Source organism: Macrotis lagotis, chromosome X (genome assembly GCF_037893015.1).
Source record: "Macrotis lagotis isolate mMagLag1 chromosome X, bilby.v1.9.chrom.fasta, whole genome shotgun sequence".
Classification (NCBI taxonomy): Eukaryota; Metazoa; Chordata; class Mammalia; order Peramelemorphia; family Peramelidae; genus Macrotis; species Macrotis lagotis.
Window position 1 is genome coordinate 43,583,165 of NC_133666.1, and position 24,789 is coordinate 43,607,953.

Consider the following 24,789-nt stretch of genomic DNA (forward strand, 5'->3'; position numbering starts at 1 on the left):
ATCTGTGGTTTTGTCAGTGTGACCCTTTCTTTCAATAAATAATATTGCAACTCCTTCATGCCTAAAGGTCAGATTTGTTGTAATCACTAAAATGATCATGCTTCAATATAGCAAAGGGACTTTCTGAATTTAGTCAAGCTGTTTCTCAGAAGACAGACATATAATACATCACTGGGTCCATCCTTGAAGCCTTCCTAAGCTAGGTATAGGGTCTTTAAAGTCTGTGCTCAGTTGGTATAGCCTTGAAGAAATTCTTATTGCTATGTGCCCCACTGAGGCACTGGAGTTATCTTAACTTACTCCAATATATTAAAATGGAAATTGCTTTGCTCTGTACTTGGAAGATTTTTTTCATTTTTGATTCATTTACTATGTATATGATTACTTGTGTTTTGTTGCTCTAAATCAAGGGTTCTTAGCTTTTGTGGTACCTCAGACCCCTTTGGCAGTCTGGTGGAATCAAGGAACCACTTGTCAGAATACAGTTTTTGATACATACAATAAAATACATAATATTACAAAGGAAACCAGTTGTACCAAAATACAGATATCAAAACATTTAAAAACCACAAATTTACAGACCTTTGCTCTAAGTAAATTTTTTTTCAGAGGAAGCATAGTGGAGAGAATCATTCCTCTACTTTTTGGTCATTTTTCTTCATTTTTTAAAAACTGCCCAAGGTTATTTATTACTAAACCACCATCTTTTCATCTCCAAACTAGAAACCACACATAGTAGCAATGACTTAAGGGTCAGGAAAAAGCTCTGGAAGGCAGTAAGCCGCCCTCTAAAACAAAAACCATTCAGAGAACACCAAATGGTGACTGTTTTAATACAGTTTATACTTTAAGATGAGCTAGGATTCAAAGCCTGTTCTTCATTTAATCCTAATTTGTGGCCTTGCTCTAGTTAACATGTTTTGGTCAAAAGGGACTCTTGTTTTCACTTGGATTCTTATAAAAATAGGTAGTTTAGGCCCTTCTTGAATGGCTCTTTGAATGAAGCAGGTGTACCTCAGGACTACAGGTTTCTTCCTGATAGCTAAAGTTTTATTATTCAAGAGAAGAAAGGCAGTTCTCACCAAGAAAGGATGTGGAAGCATTGGCTGGACTTCTTCAGTTTTTAGGCCTATGAGACCTGAGGCCTGGCAGTGACTAAAAGCAACCTGAGGTCTGTTGCTTCCTGTCTAGATAAGTGAAGAAGGTTTCCTGGAGGGAAGGAGGAGGACTAGGCCACCTATCTCCCCCTAGATAGTATTTATTGTAATCTACCCAAAGGCTAAAACAACCACAGGAAGAGGGAAAAGAAGCAGCTTCCAGTTTTTTTGTTCCTAGTCCCTCTGCCAGAAATAAGAGGTGTGCTATGTGAAAAAGCTCTCTAAGTTAGCATACTCAAATGTACATTTAATCATATCCAATGGGGTTTGTTTTTTTTCAAAAATCCAGCTGTTTCACACTATTAATCTGTTTAATCTGCTCTTATACTTGGAAAGTATCTAATCATTAGATAATAATGCATTTGGAGGGAGGCAACCTCATAATAATGTCTAGCCACTTGTAAGTTGGGGAAATTGTCCAAGTAGTCATCTTATACCTAAAAGCTTTGGATTATATTATAGTGATGATTAAAGTAATGTATGACTATTACCTCTGTGAAAGGCAAAGTGGTATAGTGTCTAAAGGACTCACTTTGGAGTCAGGAAGACTACGGTTTAAAGCCAGCCTCTCAGTACTGGCTTCATACTGGCTTCTACAAGCTGCTTGGTTTGTAGACAATTCTCCAGGATGCTGCCTTTCAGAGAAGATACCACATCAGTTAGATTTTCACACCTGAAGTTCCCTTCATTAGCAAAATCATAGGAACTAACTACCCTCCTCCCTCTCCAAAACAAACAAATAAAAACCAAAAGCAAAACCCTTCTAAAGCAAAACACTACAACAGAAAAGTTAACTTTGATAGGTGTAAAATAAAATGGAGCCTGATTATTTAAGTTGCTGCCTCTGGATTTCAATTTTATTTTCTGTACAATATTGGGGTTAGGTTGGTTCTCCAAGGTCCCTTCCAGAACATAAAATGTAAGATTTTTATTTTTTAAATTTATTTTAAAATGTTATTTTTTCAGTTACATGCAAAGATAACTTTTTTTAGGTTTTTGCAAAGCAAACAGGGTTAAGTGACTTGTCCAAGGTCACACAGCTAGGTAATTATTAAGTGTCTGAGACCGGATTAGAACTCAGGTCCTCCTGACTCCAGGGCTGGTGCTCTATCCACTGCACCACCTAGCCGCCCCCAAAGATAGCTTTCAACATTTATTTTTTTCTAAACTTTTGAGATTTGTATTTTTCTATCTCCCTCCCTTCCCCACACTTTCCCCATGATAGCAAATTATCTAATATAGATTATACATATGCAATCATGTTTAACATATTCGCCATGTTGTGAAAAAAGAATCAGAACCAAAGGGGAAAAATATGAGAGAAAAAAAACGTAAAACATAATTTTTTTTCTGAACGTGGATGGCATTTTCTATCACAAGTCTTTCAGAATTGTTATTGATTACTGAACTGCTAAGAAGATCTGATCCATCATAGTTGATTATCACACAGTATGGTTGTTAATGTGTACAATGTTCTGGTTCTGCTTACTTCACTTAGCATCATTTCTTGTCTTTCCAAAGCCCAAGATTTTTAAACAATTAAATCACATCGTTTAGTGTGGGAAGCACACTGGTGATGGAGTCAGAGATAGTTGTTCAGTTCTTTGAGTTGTGTCTGACTCTTTGTGTCCTCATTTGAGGTTTTCTTTTCAGAGATACTTGCGGTTTGTCATTTCCTTCTCTGGCTCATTTTACTGATGAAAAAAACTGAGGCAAGCAGGGTTAAGTGACTTACCTAGGGTCACACAGCTAGTAGGTATCTAAGGCTGGATTTGAACTCACTCAGAGTAGTCTTCTTGACTCTTGGTCCAGCACTTTATCTACTTTGCCCCCTTCCTACTCTGGCAGTGTACAGTCTTGTTTCTGATGCTACTTGGGCCTTAGATTCTTTATCTGTAAAATGAAGAGTTTGAACTATATCCTTTACTTTAAGTATATGATCTCAACATATAATAGTATATGTCACAGTTTATAGTTAACTGCTTCAGTTAAGACTTTTGTATACATACTGGCTACCTTCAACAATATTCGAATAGAATAAAAATGTTGTGAGGTGTGTAGGTTTTCCAAGTTCCTATTCTGGCACCAGGCAAAACAGGGCACAGTTGGTAGATTCCCTTTAAGAATAGATTTTATTGATATTTTTTATTTTCATGTCTCTTAGGTTCCCCCTTCCCCTGGTGAGAGCCATCCCTAATAACAAAGATTTTTTCCAAAAAAGGAAGAAGTGAAGAAAACATCAGCAAACTGATCGATACCTTGAAAAAAAATCTGATATACATGTGATATTATTCAACAGTGGATCCCTCTGCCTCCCCTCCCCATCCCATCCTCCTCAAAAGAGCAGAGGTCAAGTGTCTTCTCATGTCTTTTCTTTGTCAGTGAAGCTTGTTCTTTCTAATTTTACACCATTTATTTTCTTTTTTTAAGAAAGATTTTATTTATTTTGAGTTTTATGGTCCCCCCCATTCTTTGCTTCCCTCCCCCCACCCCCACAGAAGGCATTCTGTTAGTTTTTACATTGTTTCCATGGTATACATTGATCTCAGTTGAATGTGATGAGATACATCATTTATTTTCAAATGAATGTGGGTCTTTCCATTTACATTCTTGTTGTTATCATGTATATTATTTTTCTGGCTCTGTTCATTTCATTTTGAATCAGTTCATTGAAGTCTTTCCATGAGTCTCAGTGTTGCTCATACTCATCAGTTCTTGTAATATTCCATTCCATTCTTGAACCACAGTTTGTTTAGCCATTCACCCAGTCACTGGCGATCTGCTTTGTTTCCAGTTTTTTGTGGTTGGTTCCTTTTGAGCTCTAGATATTTGTGGTGCTTGAAGTGGCTCATTCTGGAATGGTTTCAGGTCTGTCTGGAAAGCAGAAAGACTGGATCTTTCTTTATCTTTCCCATCTCTAACTTTGCTTAGTAGGAAGAAGCTTTTCAACTGCTTTTCTTGCTAACAATCTGGCTTATATTTTCTGAGCAACTATAGGAAGGGCTATTTGACTTTAATCCTAAAGTTTTACATGTTGCAAAATGTAGTCTTCTTAGGGATCCTAAATCATTTGTTCAAGCATGTTTGAACACCTTCTTTTATAGCACTTGCTAAGAAGTTTTGAGATTGGAGGTTGAGGAAGCAAATGAAATAATCTATGTCAAATGCTTGGTAAAACTTAAAAATGGCTTTAGAACCATCAACTGCTGCTGTCGTTATTGTTACTTACCTGAGGCTTACAGAGAGAACTCAAGTTTGTAAGCATGAATAGGAAAAAAATTATATCTTTATTTTCACAAACCTCTAACTGAAATTGAATATTTACTTTAATTATTTAAAAGCATTATTCTAAGGAGAGAACATTATGTAAAAATACTTTAGAGAAAAGCACATGTGGATTTAATTAGACTGCTCAAGGGATCCCTGACAAAAAGGGTTCAGAACTCTTGCTTCAAAGTATATGCAACACACACACACACACACACACACACACACACACACACACACACACACACACACACACACACACTTCTCTAGGACTACTCAAAGCCCCATAACAAAAACGAGCTTATTTCATGTTTCTTTCTCTGGTCCCTTTGGGGTCTAGTACTAACAATGATGTCACAGGGTCAAAGGTCATGCACAGTTGAGTGATGTTGGGGACAGAGTTAAGCAAAATGGCTTGACTAATTCATAGTGCCACCATCTTGCATTAGTGCTTTGGTACCATCGCACCCCTCTTCTTCCAAATTTTATTAAATGATTTTACTGAATTTTGTTATTTTATTATTGTGCCATCTGAGTTAATAATTGTGCCACAAATACTAGATTCTCATAAGGTCCCCACTTTCCATGTAAATTAGTTCCCCTAGTCACATGATTCTCTAATAGCAATTTAGTTACTATTCACCCCTAATTCTTTTTCTCTAGCCCTTATGATCAAAGGAAACTCCTTTAAAAATCATAAACTTTTGGAAGAAAGAAAACAAATGTCAGACCTCTTCAATCATTTCCAAATTATCTTCCTCTCATTCTCAAAGTGGCATTTTTCTGGGGAAATTACTGACAAAAGAGGACTTTTAGAAACTATAGATTCAAATTACTTTTGTAATTTTGGTAAAAGTGTCTTGAAATTAATGAAATTTGTTTAAATTTGTTGATGTTTGTCCAGTTCCTCTTCCCCACACCTTTTTAGCATAGGGGATGAACTTCAAGGATCTGCTTAATTGAGACCTGATGATTTGCCAGAGTGGGCATGATTGAAAATTTCATCAGCCTGGGATTATCTTGATGGGATGCCTTTACCTTGACAGGATCAGTCAGGATTTGTATTCCACTAGCATAGATTCTAAAACTGTGCCCTATAATAATCAGATGAAAGAACTATGAATGCTTTGCCTGGAGAAGAGAAGATGTGGGGGGGGGGTGAGTATGTGGGAAAGGGAACCATGATGAGTGTGTGGGAAAGGGAACCATGATAGCAAAAGATTAGTCATTTGAAAGCCTGATGGGTCAAAAAGGGATTTGATTTCTTTTGTGTCATTTCAGAGAGCAGAACAAAGACCAACAGATAAAAGTTACAGGGTGGCAGACTGGCTCAATATAATAAGCTATCTTAAAGTTAGGAAGTTGTTAGGAAGTTAGGAAGTTGAACTCTCTATTCCTGGAGATTTTTAACAGAAATCGTAAGAATGCTTTGCAGGAATGGTTGTCTATATTATCTAGGGGGTTAGACTATATGACCTTCAAATGGAAGGACAGCCTGTGTTTTGAGGAGAGTGGGCTTGATCTGACATAGACCTAGACTATATTTTTGCCACAATAACTAGTTCGTCACATTGTTTTGCTCCTGGATCATTTCATCAACATCCAAAGGCACTAATATCAGTCCTAAGCATACTTCATTATGCCTTTGGGAACTGCAGACACCTGCTTCCCCCTAAGTGTGAGGGCCTCTTTTTCCTTCCCATTAGGTCCCTCAAGTTGACTTAAGCTTCTAACAATAAGGTCTTGTCTTATTCTGTGATTCTGTTGTCTGCATTCCTAGCTAGGAAAGGGGAAGCACTAGCTCCTTTCTCCCAGAATTTGGTTAGGGAAACTGACAAAATGCAAATGACTCTATCTGCTTACATTATGGAGTATGTGCACCCTTACTTATTAATGATATCTTAACATTGGACTGTTTAAGTAGCAAAGAGGTTCTCCCTTCTCAAAGAGAATGCAACTGTGATGTGCTGGCCATGTTATTCCAATGCCAGGCATACACTTGCCAAAAAAACTATTTTATGGAGAATTTACACAGGGCAAGCATTCACAGAGGGGTGAGAAGAAGCGATACAGGGATTATCTCTCTTAAAAACTTTAGAATGGATTGTTTAGCATGGCAAACATGGGCAGGACCACCCAGCATGGCGTGCCCTCATCAGAAAGGGTGCTGTGCTCTTAAAAGCAAGGTAGAATGGAAACAGCTCAAAGGAAACATGAGATACAGAAGTTTAGAGTAAGCACTCAAGATGTTCACCTGGACTATTTGTGTCTGACCTGTGCTAGAACATTCCAAGCTTATATTGGACTGATCAGCCACAGTCTGACACATTCTAACTCATATTTAGCATAGTGATGTCGATTTGGTCTTCTTCAATAACAAAGGACAAGAAGCAATAATCCATCTAGGTTGTGCTGCCCCAGGGAATTGACGCAAGCTTTTAGGACCTTCAAAAATATGGTCATTGTTAAGCAAAAAATGAATTAAACTGAAAAATGACAAACCCTGACTTTTCAGAGGAAATGTACAGAATGTGGCTCTAAAGATTCATAGGATGCTTTTGACATCAATTGACCATCCTTCCATTAAGTCTACAGGTCCAAATTCTTTATACTTTGACTTGACATTTAAAAAGGTTACTTGAAATAAGTAGACATAGTGACATTTTTAGTAGAAACCTTTTTGTCAAATACGTAGGTACACTGAGCACTAGTGGTAGCCTGGGTGACCTCAAGCCCATACTTAGTTACTGTTTATCTAATTTTGAAAACATAAACAGTAAAATACAAAGTTCGAAAAACAGTTCTTGAAAGGAAAGAGTCAGATGATAAAAATTCTATGGTTGGCTTTAGGTTGTACTGAATTTTGCATGATTTTTTGTTTTTTCTTAAGATAATGTTCAGTATCATTTTTAGTATAAAGGGCAGCCTAGAAATTGGTTTTCAGGGGCGGCTAGGTGGCACAGTGGATAGAGCACCGGCCCTGGAGTCAGGAGTACCTGAGTTCAAATTCAACCTCAGACACAATAATTACCTGTTGTGGCCTTGGGCAAGTCACTTAACCCCATTCCCTTGCAAAAAAAAAAAAAAGAAATTGGTTTTCAGAATGAATATTTTAATAAAAAAAATGCTTTCCTTATGATTTTACCTTTGTTAATAATGGCTCAATAATGGTTTTTCAAGTTTATTTATCAGATTGGATTCTGCTGCCAGTGATATAACTTATAATCTCTTCATCCTTAGAACAGTGACTGACATATATCTGACAAGTCTGACTCTTCATAACCCCATTTGGGTTTCTTTTGGCAAAGATCTTGGAGTGGTTTGCCATTTTCTTCTCCAGCTCATTTTACAGATGAGGAAACCGAGACATGCAGGGTTAAGTGACTTGCCCAGGGTATCACACAGCTAGTGTCTGATGCCAGATTTTGCTGACATGATAGCCAGAGGTCCTATGCTCTATCCATTGCGCCACCTAGCGTCATTGTTAGTGATAGTCTTTGTAAACGATTGTACACAGAAATGCAGTTCAGACATCTCTGAGACATTTACGCTGATGAAGTTGGCAATTGCTGTAAAGTAGTTTTGCTCGACTTAATTTTTGTGTGGGGGTATAATGTAGTTGTGGGAGAGGGTTTCTTTGGGAATTAGTTGGGAAATGTCACATCAGAACAAAACGAAGAAAAGAGATTTTGCAGTATTTATATAGTAAAAACGTTTCATTGGTATTCCTTTATTACATGAGAGAAATAATCTCAGAAACCATTAATTGAAGTAAGTTTCTAATGGATCTTTTCTTGAGACTTTCTGGGAGAACATAGTCAGGAGTCACATGGCATGAGAAGGGTATGGGGACAGGTTTTGAAAGTGAGGGAATAAAATTTTCAAAAGTATCTAGACAAAATTAAATAAACAATATACATATATATTTATCTAACAAAGAGTAGCTATTCAATAACTATAAGAAAGATGTTGTCCTGGCTCCTAGGAGATGCAGAGCAGAGTGGGAGGGACAGTGGAATAGGGATCAGGAGACTTGGATGCTTTTCTTGTCTCTGTCACAAACCAGTTCAGTGACCTTGGACAAATCACTCCCCTTCTCTGGCCTTCAGATTTTGTAACTGTAAAATACTAATTGTATTAGATGATTTCCAAGATTTCTTTCAGCTCACTATCTGCTCTAACAAGCATTTATAGAGCTCCCTATGAGTGAGGAACTGTGAGTACAAAGATACAGTGAAAAGCAGTGCCAGCTTCCTGGAACCTTTCTTTTCATAGCCCTAACAAGCTGTGATTGATTTTGAGAAGCTTTCAATCTAGAAGATAACATAGACTATAGTGTAAATATTTTTTTACCAGGAATTAGGAGACGTAGATTTGAACCGTGCTGTGACTCTGTGGTTTTGGTACATGTTATTATTGTTATTATTATTATTATTATTACCAGATATAATGTATTAAGTTCTATCAGAGAGGTATTTATCATGGATAAGATTTGAACAGACAGAGTTAGGGGAGGGGATGTCTTCTAGGAAGAGGGAGCAGACTGAACAGAGATAAGGAAACTGGAAAGTATGCTAATTCATGGATTTTTAGAAGAAGATATGGACTATCAAACTTCACTATCTGAATGAAAGTGACCCATTACATTAATGCATATTAATTCCTAACAAACCATTGTCAGCCATTAGAATTTGGAAACAGGTTCAGGATATTTTTATCCTTAACTTGTTGTTACCATTTTTGTGATGTTTCCTATGATCTTTGTTTTCCTGTGTATTTTTAAAAAATTTTGTTTATTTGAATTCCCTCTTTACTATTGTCTTTACTGCTTATTGTGACCATCTTCCACTAGGTGGCAATATCACCCATAAGACCCCAAGTAGAGGCATCTTAATAATACTAATGCTAGTAACTAGTATTCTATTGTGCTTTAAAGTTTTGTGAGCACTTTATCTATATTATCCCATCGGTTCTTCCTATCAACCCTGTGAGGTAGGGGCTATTATTATCTCCATTTTACAGATGAGATAGTGAGGCAGACAGAAATAAGATGGCTACCTTCCTAGATAGAACCACATAAATGACTAAGTGACTGAAGCAAGACTGAAACTCAGGTCTTCCAGACTTCAATTCCAATAGTCTCTCCACTGATGCACCTAGCTGTTGTATGCGAGATTTAGGATCATCAAATGCAAATCTGGAAGGCACCTTTGAAATCTTCTAGTGCAGGAGAAATATGTAGTTTGATTACAGGAGGTCCACAAACTTAAGTGGGGGAAAAGTGTATTTTTATTTTCACTAAATTCTAATTGGGGGGCGGCTAGGTGGTGCAGTGGATAGAGCACCGGCCCTGGAATCAGAAGGACCTGAGTTCAAATCCGACCTCAGACCCTTAATAATTACCTAGCTGTGTGGCCTTGGGCAAGCCACTTAACCCCACTTGCCTTGCAAAAAATCTAAAAAAAAATTCTAATTGGAACTCGATATTTCCTTCAGTTATTTAAAAATATTATTCTGGAAGTGGGCCCATAGGCTCTATGAGACTGCTCAGGGCTACCATGATAAAAATAAGTTAAGAAACTCTGATCTACATAACTCTAGATAACAATTTGTCCCCCCCCCCCCATTTAGTGATAAGGAACCTGAGGATATCCCAAACAAGCTGGTATTGGTTTGAATAAATGGGATTCTGGAAGACATGGATGATCCTGAGAAACCAGCAAGTTGGATTTGTTTAGCTTGGCGAATCTGACTCCCTCTCAGTTACCATGGAAATTGGGTACCCAAAGATTGTTGAAAATAGTTGAGCCCCAGGATTCTTGCCTCAATGATATTCTGGCTATACAGTCTCCTTCCTTGGGTATTTAGCTTTGTTTCCTAGTTCCAGTCTTGTTTCTGTGCTTAGTTTTCTTCATGGAACCTTCTTTTTTTGGATGTTGTTCTAGTGTGTCTTCCTGACCCCATGGATCAAACTGTCCATGAAGTGGTTTGACTTTTCCTTTTCCAGTGGATTAAGACAAACAGATATGAGTGACTCTTTCCCAGGAATACACAGCTAATTAGTGTGAGAGGCTGGATTTGAACTCAGCCCTTCCTGACTCCTGACTCAACAGTCTATCCACTCAACCATTTAATTGTCCACCTTTCTTGGATAGTATCATATAGTTTCATTTGAGGTCCATGATTTTCTTAGTAATGGAGTATATAAAACTTAGTAGAATTTGACTTTATGGAATTTCATTGCCCCTAAGGTTCTGGGAGAAGAGTGAAAAAATAAATTGCAATAAGGAAATCTTTAGTACAATCATGACTCAGAGGGTGCAGCTGTCAGCTAGCTCTTCCATTTGACAATCTAGGCTATGGACATTATAGCCCTATAGTTGCTGTTGTCTAAGTCTCCCATTTCTTTGGTTTCTGTTAACTGGCAACCTTTTGGTTTCCCCAGGTTCCTCTGGGGCACAAGTGATAGAACATAAGGTCAGTGCAGGACTGCAAATGTCAACAATTCAGAAAAGGCCAACTTTCCTGGATGAGTAAGAATGGTAAATATCTATTCTGCTACATGATTTCTATTAGAGGGGAAGTAGAAAGGCCAGACCCTCTGTAGAACATTCTGTACAGGCATACAGAAAAACTCTCTAGTGGACTCTTGCTCTTCAGATAATAGACCTTGGCTGCTTGTTGAGTCAGGAAGCAAAGTTGAGTGCTTTCAATGACCTCACATGAGTCATTCTTGAATGTATGTCTTAGGACTCCTTGAACAGGCTTTACAATTTTAGAAAGCAATTATTGAAAGAAATGTTTTAGCTTATAAAAAAAATTTTTACATTCTGTTTTTGACAGTGAAAAAGTTTCTGGCTGCCACATTGATAGATTGAATAGATAGGAATAATGTGTGTGTGTGTGTACATATATATACATATGCCTATATTTAAATAATGTATATAAATACATGCATATATGCATATATACCACATGTATGTGTGTATGTATGTATATCATCTCAAGCTAGGCACCAAGTAAACTGTAAATATGAACCTTTGCCCATTGATTGATTGGAGAAGGGCAGAAGGTACATAATGTTCACCTTCTTCCCTGCCCCAATACATATCTTCCAAAGACAACATTGATGTGGAGGAGGTCTTTGGAACACAAAGTTCTTGACATGTTAGAGAAGAAGGTGCCAAGCCTCCTGAAGATCTACCTTTAAAATAACTAGAGGGTGGCTATATTATTGACTGTTCCATTGAGGATGACCACATTGAGACTGTGACTTAGGCCCAGTTACTGATCAAGGTCTTCTTTGAATCCTTCTGGCCAGGGAGAAGATTGATTCTGGCATCTAGTATAGGGCAAGATTTATAGGTAGAAGTTTGGAAAGTTCAGTGTTGCAGGAATAGGAAGTCAGACAGGTCAACACATATATATCCTGCTATATGTTGAAAATTTTCTTTTTTTTTGTTTTTTAGGGTTTTGCAAGGCAAACGGGGTTAAGTGGCTTGCCCAAGGCCACACAGCTAGGTAATTATTAAGTGTCTGAGACTGGGTTTGAACCCAGGTACTCCTGACTCCAAGGCCGGTGCTTTATCCACTGTTCCAGCTAGCCGTCCCTAATGCTGATAATTTTCAAAGAAATACAATATAATTAAATTCACTTCATTCTAAAGCATCTCAATAAACCTCCTTTATCTTTGGACTCTAGTGGTACAGAAGTTCTGGGACCTTGGGAAAAAAGGACATTTCTAATGTTTCTTCCATTTCCAGGTACCCAGTGATGATCTGTCAACTGCCGCATGACCCAACCATTTTTTTCTTGTAAGAGACTAGGAGTACTTGTTCACTTATAATCAAATAGTTCTTTTTTTTACCTACACATTGCTTCACTACTTACTTAATGGACTTTTTCCAGTGGCTCTGATTTATGTTATTATTTCAAAAAGGCAAACTCCTGCTTGGATGATCTTCCTTTTTCTATTTTCAAAAGGCTGGTTTTTTGGTAAATTGAAATCCATTTCCAGAAATAAAAGGTTCTCCTGAAGTTAAATATATGAATGTCCTTGCTTCTAATGCATGACTTGTCCAGGTACCTGGGATGACTTGCATCTGCCGGATTTTGTATTTTAAAAACATTTGTATTTAAAAAAATTAAAAACATTTTAAAAACAAAGTTTCAAGGACACAGACTAGTGCTAATGATCCCTCTTTACCATTTCTCAAACTTGTTCACATATATTATTATTATCTCTTTATATATTAATTATTAATATATATTAATTTATATATTATGTATATTAATATATTATATGTTAAATTATATATTAATATATATTATCTTATACCAACTCTGTATAAAGGCAAATCAGGCATTATTAAGCCTGAATTGGAATTTTAGAACTGCAAGGGATCTTAGAGATTCGCTCACCTAGCCATCTCATTTGGAACACAGTCCCTAGGACATTGTAGATGCTTGAATGTTTATTGAATGATTGAATTTTATAGATGAATCAACTCTGGTCTAGACAGAAGAAATGATTTGCCCACGTTCACACATTTAGCAAGTGCAAGAGTCCAGGCCCAAGCCCTTTTCACTCTACCCCATTTTACTGATGAGGTACCTGAGGCCTTGAGAGGAGAAGCAATTAGTAAAGTTCTGACATTGAATAACAGTCCCTAATATATGAGGATAAGATCATAGGTTTAGGGCTGGAATATCTCTGAGGACATTTTGTACAACTCCCTCATTTTACAAATGATGAATCTAAGCTCCAAACAGGGAAAGTTACTATATAGAGCAGTAAAAAGGGAAATGGAATTTTGTCTTTCCTCTTTTCTTGTTGAAATCCCATCCATTAGAACTCAGCTCAAATATCAACTTCTCTATTAAGCTTTGCAGGTATTTTCCTTTCCCAAGCCCAAGCTGGAAACTCTGTCCTTCTGGTTCCTTATGGTCTGTGGTATTTCTTTTGCATCTATCATATTCTGTTTTATCTCTGAGGCATCATGAGTTCTCCAAGGTTATGCCAATGGATATTGCCCATCTGAAAGGGCTTCCAATATAGCCATGATAGACTTTCTGTTGTTGTTGGAGGCCCAGTCTAGATAAGTTCAGAGAAGCTCACCTGACCATAAAGTGACAGATTTTTTATTTAGAGCAACTACTCAAAGCTCAACGAAGGCCTTGATAGGACATGATCTGTGGAATCAGTATCCACATCATGAATATTATGACTTCTAAGTGTATTAAGGAAATTCTTTGTGACCAAAAAAGCCCTTAGAGTGACTTTTCTGAAACGAGGCAAAGTGAAAACAGCAAAATTGAAAGAATTTAGCACACAGGAAAAGGGAATTTCATTTCAATTCATTAAACATTGGTGAAGCACAGTGCTAAGTATTGGAGATTAAAAAAAGAGTTGGAGGCAATCTTTGTCTTCAAGAAGCTCACAGTCTAATGAAGGAGAAATTTAGATAAATGTGGAGAGGGAAAGGGAAAAGGGAAGACCAGGCTGAATGTAACATTTGGTAGTAGTGAGAGACAAAGTTGAATAGGTAAAGTACCAGAACGTGGAGAGTCTCAGATGCCAGGGTGAGATGTTTTTCCTCATCTGGAAAAAGAATGAGTTGTATTGATTATCTCTTTCCAGCTTGAAATCCTTTGATCCTGTGACCCTGTAGGACACTAAGAGCTCATGAAGATTTTTGAGAAGAGGACGGACAAGGACCCAACTGCATATGAAGAAGATTAGGTCTGCAGGTTAGCTTGGGATGGGAGACTAGTTACATTATTAGATTCATCTAGGCATGATGTGATTGTGAGAATGAGGATGATGACAAAAGGAAGAGATAGATGAGAGATTACCATCTGGGTAAATTTGTCTAAGTTCTTATCTGGGGCTTCAATTTTCTTCTCTGTAAAATCAGAGGATTATACTAGATGATATTTTGCAGCTCAATGATTTTATGATTCTGCCTCCTTTCTCCTCTCCCACTCTTTTTAAAAATTGTATTTTTTCTAAATTCTGAATTTAAACACCCAGAGAACATTTCCACAAAGGACATAAAACTGTTTTCTCTATGAAACTGTGAATCCTTATTACACACTTGTTGCTTTAAAAAAAAACAACAAAATACCTCATAATAAATCCTACACATTGCTTTCAAAACTGTCCTGTTTGTGCTTCCTTCTGTTCTCTTTTGCACATTTAAAAAATGTTACAATGCTCTCTTTTTTACTTGGCCTCATTATTGCTCCACCACCCCCACCCCCACTTCATTAACCTAGAGTTAGGAAGGAACAAAAAAACCCCTTGTAAGAAATCAGCCTAGTCAAGCAAAATAAATCCACATAGTGGCCCTGTCCAAATATATTTGTCTCTTTCTGCATCTTCTGTCTATCACCCTCGGTCAGGAGGTGGGTATCATGCTTCATTATAGAACTCCTGGAGACATCATTAGTCTTTTCTTTGATCATAATACTTAAGTCTTTCAATGTTATTTTTCTTTACAATGTTGTCATTATAAAAATTGCTCCCCTGATTTTTCTCAATTCACAATGAATCATTTACTCCCCAGTCTTCTCTGAAATCATCTCTTTTTTCCTTTCTTATGACACAATAATATTCTGTTACATTCATATATATACCACACTTTGTTCAATTATCTAAGAGGCTGCCCATTCTTCTCTTTTCCTCCCCTCCCCCTTTAACTGTCCCTACAGGAGATTTTTTTTGTCTTACCTGTGAATATTCTTTCCTGATATTGTTGTTGAGTCATTTTCCATGATGCCCAACCAACTCGTCGTGAGCCATTTGCAATTTTCTTGGCAAAGATACTTGAAATGGTTTCCCACTTTCTTCTCCAGCTGATTTTGCAGAGGAGGAACAGAGGCAAATAGTTAAGTGACTTGCCCAGGGTCACACAACTAGTAAGTGTTTGAGGCTGAATTTAAATTCAAATTCTCCTGACTCCAGGGCCTTTGCACTCTCCACTGTATCAGCTAACTGGCCCCGGTATTATTCTCTCTTAATTCACACTGTCCCTGCCCACCTGCCTTCCATCCCCTACCTTGTTTTCCTCACCCCATTCCTTTATATTTGTGTATCCTCATACATCTCAATTATGAGAAATAGCAAATATTGCCTCCTCCTTCTTCCTTTCCTCACTTGTTTATATTTTTACCCTTCCTTCTCTTTTCTTCACTTCAGACCCTCAAACAGAGCTAATCTATTCCCAGGACCTCTCTTTTTATTTGACTCCCTCATTACCTTTTGAAGATATTATAACTGAGAAGGGACACACACACACCATCCTCTAACACTTTACAATTGCTCAAATAAATATAGTTTTTAAAATTTCTCTAGAGTCTTGTGTTTGTATTTTGGAGTTTTTTCTTAACTCTGATCTTTTTATCAGAAATGCATCAAAGTCCTTGAATCCATTAAGGATCTTTTTTTCCCTGTAAGAATATACTTAGCTTTTAAGGGTATGTTATCTTTGGTTGTAAGCTTATATCTTTTTGCCTTTTGCAATACTATATTCCAAAATCTTTCTTCCTTGCTTCTTTGTTTGTTTGTTTGTTTGTTTCTTTCTTTCTTTCTTTCTTTCTTTCCTTTGTTTTTTTGCAAGGCAACAGGGTTAAGTGACTTGGCCCAAGGTCACACAGCTAGGCAATTATTAACTGTCGGAAGCTGGATTTGAACTCATGTTCAACTCAACTCTGCACATCTCTATTTTTAATTGAAGTTTCCAAATGTTATGGGAACCTGATTGCAGTTAACTGATACTTGAATTCCTTCTTTCTGTATACAATGAAGTGTTTTGGGAGCCATGGATTTTAGCTCTGACATTCCTTGAACTTTTTCTTTTGTTTACATTTTTGTTTTAGGATGTAAAAATTAGATTCTAGCTTTACTTTGTCTTCTGGATCTAATAAACTGGGCAGTTTTCATTTTTGATTTCTTCAAATTCAAATTTCTTCAAAGCTGGTGTGCCGGCTTCTTTTTACTTCATGGTTTTCAGGGAGGCAAATGATTCTTAAATTCTCTGTCCTTGACCTGTTTTGAAGTCAGTTGTTTTTGATATCAGATCCCTTATATTTTATTCTATTTTTTCAATATTTTGATTTTGTTGTAATATTTCTTGCTGTCTCATGGAGTCATTGATTTCTGTTTGCTCTCTTCTAGTTTTCAGAGATTCTCCATTTCTTGAGTAAATTTTACTTCTTTTTCTTCCAAGGTACTTATTCTCCTTCCAGTTCTTTCCTTAAGAACTTTTAATTTTTTATTTCTTGCTTCATTTCTTCTAGGTATTTATGTAATCCTTATAGAAAATGTATGTTTTCCTTTGAATCTCTGGGTTCTTATATAGTTAAATTTACAATAATTTTTACACAGATCAGTACATTTTTTACTTATTTATCTCTCTATTTTGAGTTCTTGACCTGGGCTTTTATGCCAGAGCAAAGCTTTGCCTTATACTGCCCTTTTGAGTAGGGTGGTCAGCCCTCCTTTGTTTTTGCTCCTTTTTCCCCTGAGGCCTTGTGCTGACATCTTTAAGCTATACTGTTTTTTTAGGTTTTTGCAAGGCAAAACCTAAGTGGCTTGCCCAAGGCCACACAGCTAGGTAATTATTAAATGTCTGAGACTGGCTTTGAACCCAGGTACTCCTGATTCCAAGGCCGGGGCTTTATCCACTACACCACCTAGCCACCCCTAAGCTATACTTCTGAGCTCCTGTCCCATGCCTCCACATTAGGTACCTCCTCCCCTCACCTCCTTTTCATCTTTCTTTTACATGTCATCTTCCTCCATTAGAATGTAAACTTATTTTTTCCCCCAGGGACTTGCACATAATAAACACTAAATAAGAGCTTGTTGCTGTTGTGGCTTTCTGTCTCTTGGGGTTACCCCTTCTCTGACTCTTTGTGGTTCAGAACATTGGATCTCCTGGGCCCTTTCTGGTGTCTTTGGGACTTCAGAGATCCTGAGTTTGGGATCTATGAGGTTGAACCACATTGCTCAGCACTCTGCTATTTGATCCTCACTGTTGCTCTGTGGAGCTGTCAAGGTTCTCATCCTGCTGCTTTCTGAATGTCCTGGAGAGGACGTTCTAAGGGAATCCCTCTCCCTCTGCTTTTGCTACCTTTGGACATAGAGCCTTGCAGCCTCTACTCTTCCCTTCCCTGGTTGATCTAATACTGTCAGCCAAACAGTCTTGGTTCCTTCAAGGAGTATGTCCATTGTCCTAAGATAAATGTCCTAAAACAAAAATGAAATTGAATATTAAGTCTTGAATGACTAAAGGTAGAGGTCTTGAGTTCCAATCCAAATTCTGCTGCTGCTTACTAGCTCTGTGACTTTAGACAAGCCATTTAACCCTTCTGGACCTCTGTTTATCATCTCCAAAATGAGGGCTTTGGACCACATAACCTCTATGATATTTTATCTTAGAATTTTATAATCCTGCTTAAATTCCCTAGGATGCTCTCCAGCTTATCAAGATCCTTCCTAAAATATGGTACCAAAATTGAATACAATGTATTACAGACATGATATGGCCATGGTTTGCTACCTTCTTCCCTTCACCCTCCCTTGCTGGAGGATGCTTTACTTAATATTGCCAGCATTCTAGGTAGCTTTTGGTAAGCAACCGGGTCTCACTGTTGTCTCATATCAGTCTCAGGCCACTAAAGGCTTCAGAGAGTCTTTGTGCAAATCCTTGGCCTTCTGTTGTCGTTGGTCATAAAAGGTACCATCTTCCCCCTTTACAGGAATAGGACCACAGTGTGCTTCATCTGGCTTTGGCCTCAAGGACAATTAAGGGCTTTGACCCTTTTGGCCCTAGTCAAAACTTCTCTTCACCTTTCTCATGAGACAGCTATCTTTTTGTTAGGTTTTTGCAAGGCAATGAGGTTAAGTGACTTGCCCAAGGTCACACAGCTAGGAAATTAGTGTCTGAGGTCGCATTTGAACTCAGGACCTCTGAGTCAGCCATCTTTTGAAGAATGTAAGCTCTTTGAGAATACCTATTATTTCATTTTTTGTATTTATATACAAAGAATCTAGCATAATGTTTGATACAGCAAAGATGCTAGATCAATTAATTGACTATGTTTCCCTAACATCCTTCTTTGGGAGATCCTATGGTACTTTGTTGGCCATAGCTATATCAGGGGAACAGATAGGCGTACAGAGAATTTAAGTAGTTCATCTGAGATCACTCGGTGGATGTAGGAACCCCTAAGCAGGAGCCCTACTTTGCAGGCCTTCATCCTTGCCATTTCCCGGGACTTAATGTCCCAGAGACTAGTTTCCTATTCCTCTCTCCCTGCACCAGAGACATCTGCAGGGCTGAGGCGTAGACAGATGTGTTGCTCTCAAGATGTGCCAGTTGGTAGTTAATGAGAGAAAAGGGCTTTGGAAACCACTTGGACTGGGACAGCAAACAGGCCTCAGACTAGCAGACAAAAATCAGTATGAAGTAGGATGAAATAAGACATAATGGCAAGAGCATCGCCTTTGATTTGTGACTCAGCTGTGTGATCTCAGTTGAGTGTCTTTACCTCTCTGGGCATCAGTTCAGGCTTTGGGAAAGTCAGGGACCTGGACTGGATGATTGTTATGGAATGACAGACAAAATTAGGGGAGTCAGAAAAAGGAGGATCTAGACAGAATTAGCAACAACATTTGGTTATAGGTAGCCCTGCGTGTGACTAACAATAGTTAATGACATGTTCTATAAATTGATAACAATAAAAAGTATTATGTGATCTTAGAATACCTGGTAAGCTTAATATAAGCAAAATCATAAACGAAGGAAAGGAGTGACATTCATCTTAACCAATGCAACAAAATGGTTTCAATCTATTTCCAAGCTGACTCCTCAATGTCAGCCAAGCTCTGTTTCCCATTGGGGAAGCTGGATGGAAAAGTATTTTCTATCTCTACAGGTGCTGGGAGCTTACATAATCACTATTTAAATGCAAGCCCACAATGTTCCTCCATCTCTGAGGGGAGGCATGACTCCATTTTTCTAGAGAAAGCATCACAGACTTTAAGACCTTGAAACGCTTGGTCCGAATCCTGTGTGGCTCCATTATTGCCTCTGAGCACTTAGTCACTTGCTTGCTGAGCAGAGAAGTGGCTCTTGGAGACTGCCTGCCCATTCAAAGTCCACATTACATGGGGCCTGAGATTTTCTACCTCTGACTGTCTGGAATAGTCCATTTGCTATTTTCCACAATTTTCCTTTTTTAAAAAAAAGTACTGATAATTACAGCTTGCCAAAGGTAAACTGTATGGTTTGAAGAATTGTGGAGTGAATGCATTGCCTATAAGTCCTGAGGTGTATGTATTCCCATGCTGACCCACATCCAAATTGTAATCCTGCCACATTATAATTTGCAGCCTGATTCTAAGGTCAGCATATCATTGATTCTTGAACTTTCTTTTCAATTGCACCAACACAGAGCATTTACTTGGCTTTTGGGCATCCACTTCACAGTCCCCAGGCATGAGGATAGGTCAGACTGTATTTGTTTTCAACTTCCTTTCCCTAGACATCTGTGAAGTGTGCGTTAATTATTCAACTGTTGCATTCCAGTCATCTTGATGAAAACATCCTCTGTTCTCCAGTAAATTGTTCAGCCTCTAGCATGCCTCTGTTTGGCTTCCAGAATGAATGCCTTAGTCTCAAAGTAGATGCTGCTCAACCTTTCCATGAAGAGGTCCAAAGGAACTCCTCATTGCTGAACACACCGAAGATGTGGGACTAATTATTATAGAGATCCAGGTAAGTGATTTTGATGGCATTGGAGCTGTCATGCTGAGGACTCATTGTAAGTCTCCCAGGGAGGTCTTATACAACATAGCCTACTTAGCATTTCCCTAATAACTCTGCTTCATCATCTTCCTGCTCTGCCTATTCTGCCATGTAGCATCATTCCAGTAGTGCTAGTGCTGATAATGTCTTTATCAATAACAATAGTTGCCCAAACCCTTGTGAAAGATGACCTTTCATATTGGGAGCCTCTAATTTGCTGGCATGCCTCAAGTAAAGTCAGTCAATGAGATTAGTAATGGAGTAGACCACGCTGTAGCTCTTTTATGTATTTCCTTTAAGGAAATCGTACTTTTAACTAGTGAACCTAGTGAGACTTAATTCCATTAGGGGCAGTTTTTTTTTTTATTTCTAAGCAACATTTAGCAGGTTGAAATTGCTTTGGTTTCAGTCTAACTTTACAGTCATGGAATTCTGTTACTATTGGTTTACCCTGCCTTCTGAGGAAGCCAAGGTGAATTGATTCTTTCCTCTTTGGCTGTTGATATAATGGCAAGTATACTAGACTAGAAGATAGGAGATTTTGGTTCAGGTCCCAGTTTGGTTATGATCAAGCTATTCCTCCTTGTCGAATCTCTGAGGGTCCTTATCAGTGGTTATTTTGACTTTCTATTTAGTACAAAAATACCCTCTCTGGCCTGTCTGACAGGGAGTTCACTACCCTGATGAGCAAACCTGTTCTACTGTTGATTTCAATCAAGCTGTCAACCACCAAGTGATTGAGTCAGTGCTAAATATTGTTAAGTGTTGGGGATACAAAGATGGAAATGAAATAGATATCAAAGAACTTCCATTCTATGGGAGAGACAACATAAATACATATAAAAGTATATACACAATCTATTTAGGGCATTTACTGGGACAGGCAATAGCAGCTATTGAGATAATGAAAAGGGCTAGTGCTCAACTTTGAATGAAGCTAGGGTTTCCAAGATGTAGATGTGGGGTGCAGGACAATTGTGAAGGGTTCTTTAAATACCAGAGCACTTTGGGCTTGATTCTAGAAATAACAGGAACCAGTGGAGTTGTTTTGAGAAGAGGAGTGACAGGACATGTTCCTTAGGAAAATCACTTTGGTGACTCTGTGGAGGATGGCTTGTAGTAGGGCGAGACTTGAGGCAAGGAGGTCAGTTACCATGGTATTGCAATCATGAACTTGAGAGTCCTCATTCAAACCTCCTCTCCTTATATACCATTAGATTCCCCCAATAACTTGAAGCCAAATCTTAGTTTTGATAAGTTTCAGACAAGTTTTTTTTTTCCTTTGTAGTGGTCTGTTGAGAAATCTTCTCCGGAAAAGGAAAGATTATCTGGAGAAATCCAGTGGTGCTGTATGTAACATAGATGCAGTTTCATAGAATTCAATGTTGTGATTATTGGCCCTTTCCCACAAAGCTAAGAAAATTTATTGATCACTTTCCAAATACCTTTCAATTTTCTTACAGGAATTGAAAAGATCCTTTCAGGTATCCTTCTTTAGAGTTTTACTCTTTTCTTTTCCTTGGTATTGTGCCCCTGTCTGTTTGGCAAATGGGTCTGAACTTCCACTGTTCATTTCAACTGGTGTCTGATTTTGCTTCAGGTTTCTTAGATTGGCAGGAGATATCTAACTCTGAAGATCTTTTCTGACTGTTGTTAACAACCAACAATCTTTTTCTGTTTGAATCCTGGGACTCTCTGTGAAAAATGTATCCAGAGGTGGTTTATGTTTAGAGGCACCTAAAATAATCTCCTTTTTTAAATCTCTTATCACCTCTTCAGGATCTGTGTTGTGGAGAGTCCACAAATCTCATTTTCAAATTATTATTTACATTGTCGCTTAGCCTGAATTAAGTACTGCTCTGTTGATAAAGACTCCATGTTGACTCTACCCTAGCAGGAGCAGTAACCTCCTAATTCTATTCCACTAAACAATAATTTCTTATTACAAAGCCTTAGGCTAGACTTTAAATAAGATACAAAGTTTGAGATAAGACATGATACCTATTCTCCTGGGACTTCTAGTCTGGTTAGGGAAAAGATGTGGCTACAGCCACATATGATAATGGCGAAAGACAGGTTCAGAGTGTTTTGCTATGTCCCAAGGGAAATGACAGTGGATGGAGAAAACTTAGGAAAGGTCAAATGACTACAGATTGTGGAAAGCCTTAAATGCCAAACACTAGATAGAGCATTTATTACATGCCTACAGTGAATATTCTAGGAACTCCATTAAATACTTTAAAAATATTGTCTCATTTGGTCCTCATATAAACCCTGCAAGGTACATGCTGGTATTCTCATTTTCTAGTTGAGGAAACTGAGGCAAACAGAAGTGACTTGCCCAAGGGTCAAACAGCTAGTTTGACTCCAGGTCCAATGCCTCTATCACCTGTTGCTGCCAAAGTTTTGGGCATACCAAACCAAAATAGTATTAGACTTACGTTCTAGTAGGGGAAGACAGCACAGAAAGTAGAATTGTAAAAAGGAGGGAGGAAGAATGGAAGGTCTCAGGAAAGAGTCATTCTTAGCAGAGTGAGACAGCTAGTGTGGAGGTGGAATAGAACAGAGTGAGTCAGAACTAGGGTGTTTGGGGCTTCTCATGACACAGGGGTCCAGGGCAAGAACTCACCAATCTGTAAGTTGGATTCAGAGTGGAGTCCCAAAGATTTTGAGCCTGATATAGTCTCCATTGAAGGGTTTTGGAACAGAGTGATATCACATACACACATATGTATATATGTAATATGTGTACAACTCATATATGATATGTTTGTCCAAATGGCCTAAATATGGCTCACAGGAGGCATTTATAACTATCCTAGTTTTGGAATCTTACTCACCTCTAGTCAAAGGAGACTATGGTTCTTGCCTTGAGAGGAATAGGAGAAGGGCTACTGTTAGACTAGATACTTTTCCCTCTCTTAGAAGAATATTAGACTAGAATTCTATCTATATATCTTCTAAATCATGCTGATTTAAGGGCATTTTGCTTCAAAACAAAATCTGCTTCTCTAGCAACCAGTCTTTAGCTTACACTCATCAGTTAACTCCTTCTGACTACTTATCCCAACAAAGAACAAATGGAAATTGGAGATATTATACAAAATATATGAGAAAATAATCCATGAGTGAATAAGCTTTCTAGACAGAAACAAGTTATCTCCGCCCAAACCATAAGAGAAGTCTCAAAAGATCCCTGAAGTCTCCATCTGGAAATCAGGGACATGTTATGAAGCCAGTTTCCCCTCGATTTGTGGAAGTAGGTCCCAGAGAGAGTCTGACACCATATGTAACCTCTTGAAGGAAAAAAAATGCTTCTCTTCTCTCAAGTTCTCCACTAAATCTTTCCTCATGTGGGCATATAGTCTTGTGTTATCATTTTCAACATCAATCTGGAGCTGTTCCTAAGTAACAGCTTAGGTTAAAGCCTGCTACATACAGTCAGGAGTAGGTTGATAATTGCTTAACAACTGACTCTCCAAAACAAAGTGTACCCATGACATATGTATAAGTTTAATTTGGGTCATTTACATATACCTCATCACTTTTTTAAGTCTAGACAATCAACAGGACAATAAATCAACCCCTTATCCATAGCATTTGTGAGGTGTTAATGCTCATACTGAAAATTTAACTATTGTCTCCTGGAACCAGGTTTGCACTGGGTCTAGCACACTCCTGTGATACAATACAATGAATTCAAATTGCATTGAGGCAGCTAGTTGAGAATCCAGGTGAAGCTGTCTTGTAGGTCCCTTGGAGATACTGTTGGTCTGGAGATGTGGTACAGTCAGGGCTCAATATACAGGTTTGAGAATGCCTGCTTGGAATGTGAGTCATTTCACATCCGTGCATTCTTTTTTTAAAAATTTTATTTACCCAAGGTCATACAGCTACGCAATTATTAAGTGTCTGAGGTTGAATTTGAACTCGGGTCCTCCTGACTCCAGGGCCAGTGCTCTATCCACTGCGCCACCTAGCTGCCCTGATGACGTCCATTCTTGACCAGGAATGAGAATCAGATAGTTGAACAAGGCTCAGAGAGTTGGGAGAAGGGTGGACTTGGAGAATGGACTAGTCGCACCCCTTTTCAGCATTACCTAAGCTGAATTGTTCCAGTATTTCATGATTTTTTTAGAAAGATTTTATTTTGAGTTTTACAATTTTTTCCCCATTCTTGCTTCCCTCCCCCCACCCCCTACAGAAGGCATTCTGTTAGTCTTTACATTGTTTCCATGGTATACAATGATCTAAGTTGAATGTGATGAGAGAGAAATCATATCCTTAAGGAGGAAAAATAAAGTATGAGATAGCAAAATTACATAATAAGATAATTTTTTTCCTAATTTGAAGGTAATAGTCTTTAGTCTTTATTCAAACTCCACAATTCTTTCTCTGGATACAGATGATATTCTCCATCTTAGATAGCCCAAAATTGTCCCTGGTTGTTGCACTGATGAAATCAGCAAGTCCATCAAGATTGACCATCACCCCCATGTTGCTGTTAGGGTGTACAATGTTCTTCTGGTTCTGCTCATCTCACTCAGCA

General features: G+C 38.1%; 1 long non-coding RNA gene across 2 annotated transcripts in view; it reads left to right on the top strand.

Annotated features, from left to right (window-relative positions):
• Positions 1 to 24,789, top strand: part of LOC141502099 (uncharacterized) — a 106,624-nt gene that overhangs the window by 18,244 nt on the left and 63,591 nt on the right. The window contains exons 2-3 of one of the 2 annotated variants that reach the window (XR_012472396.1): positions 14,066 to 14,175; positions 20,095 to 20,210. This is a non-coding gene — a long non-coding RNA (uncharacterized LOC141502099). The remainder of the gene's footprint in view (positions 1 to 14,065; positions 14,176 to 20,094; positions 20,211 to 24,789) is intronic. The other variant, XR_012472397.1, reaches the window with a different exon arrangement.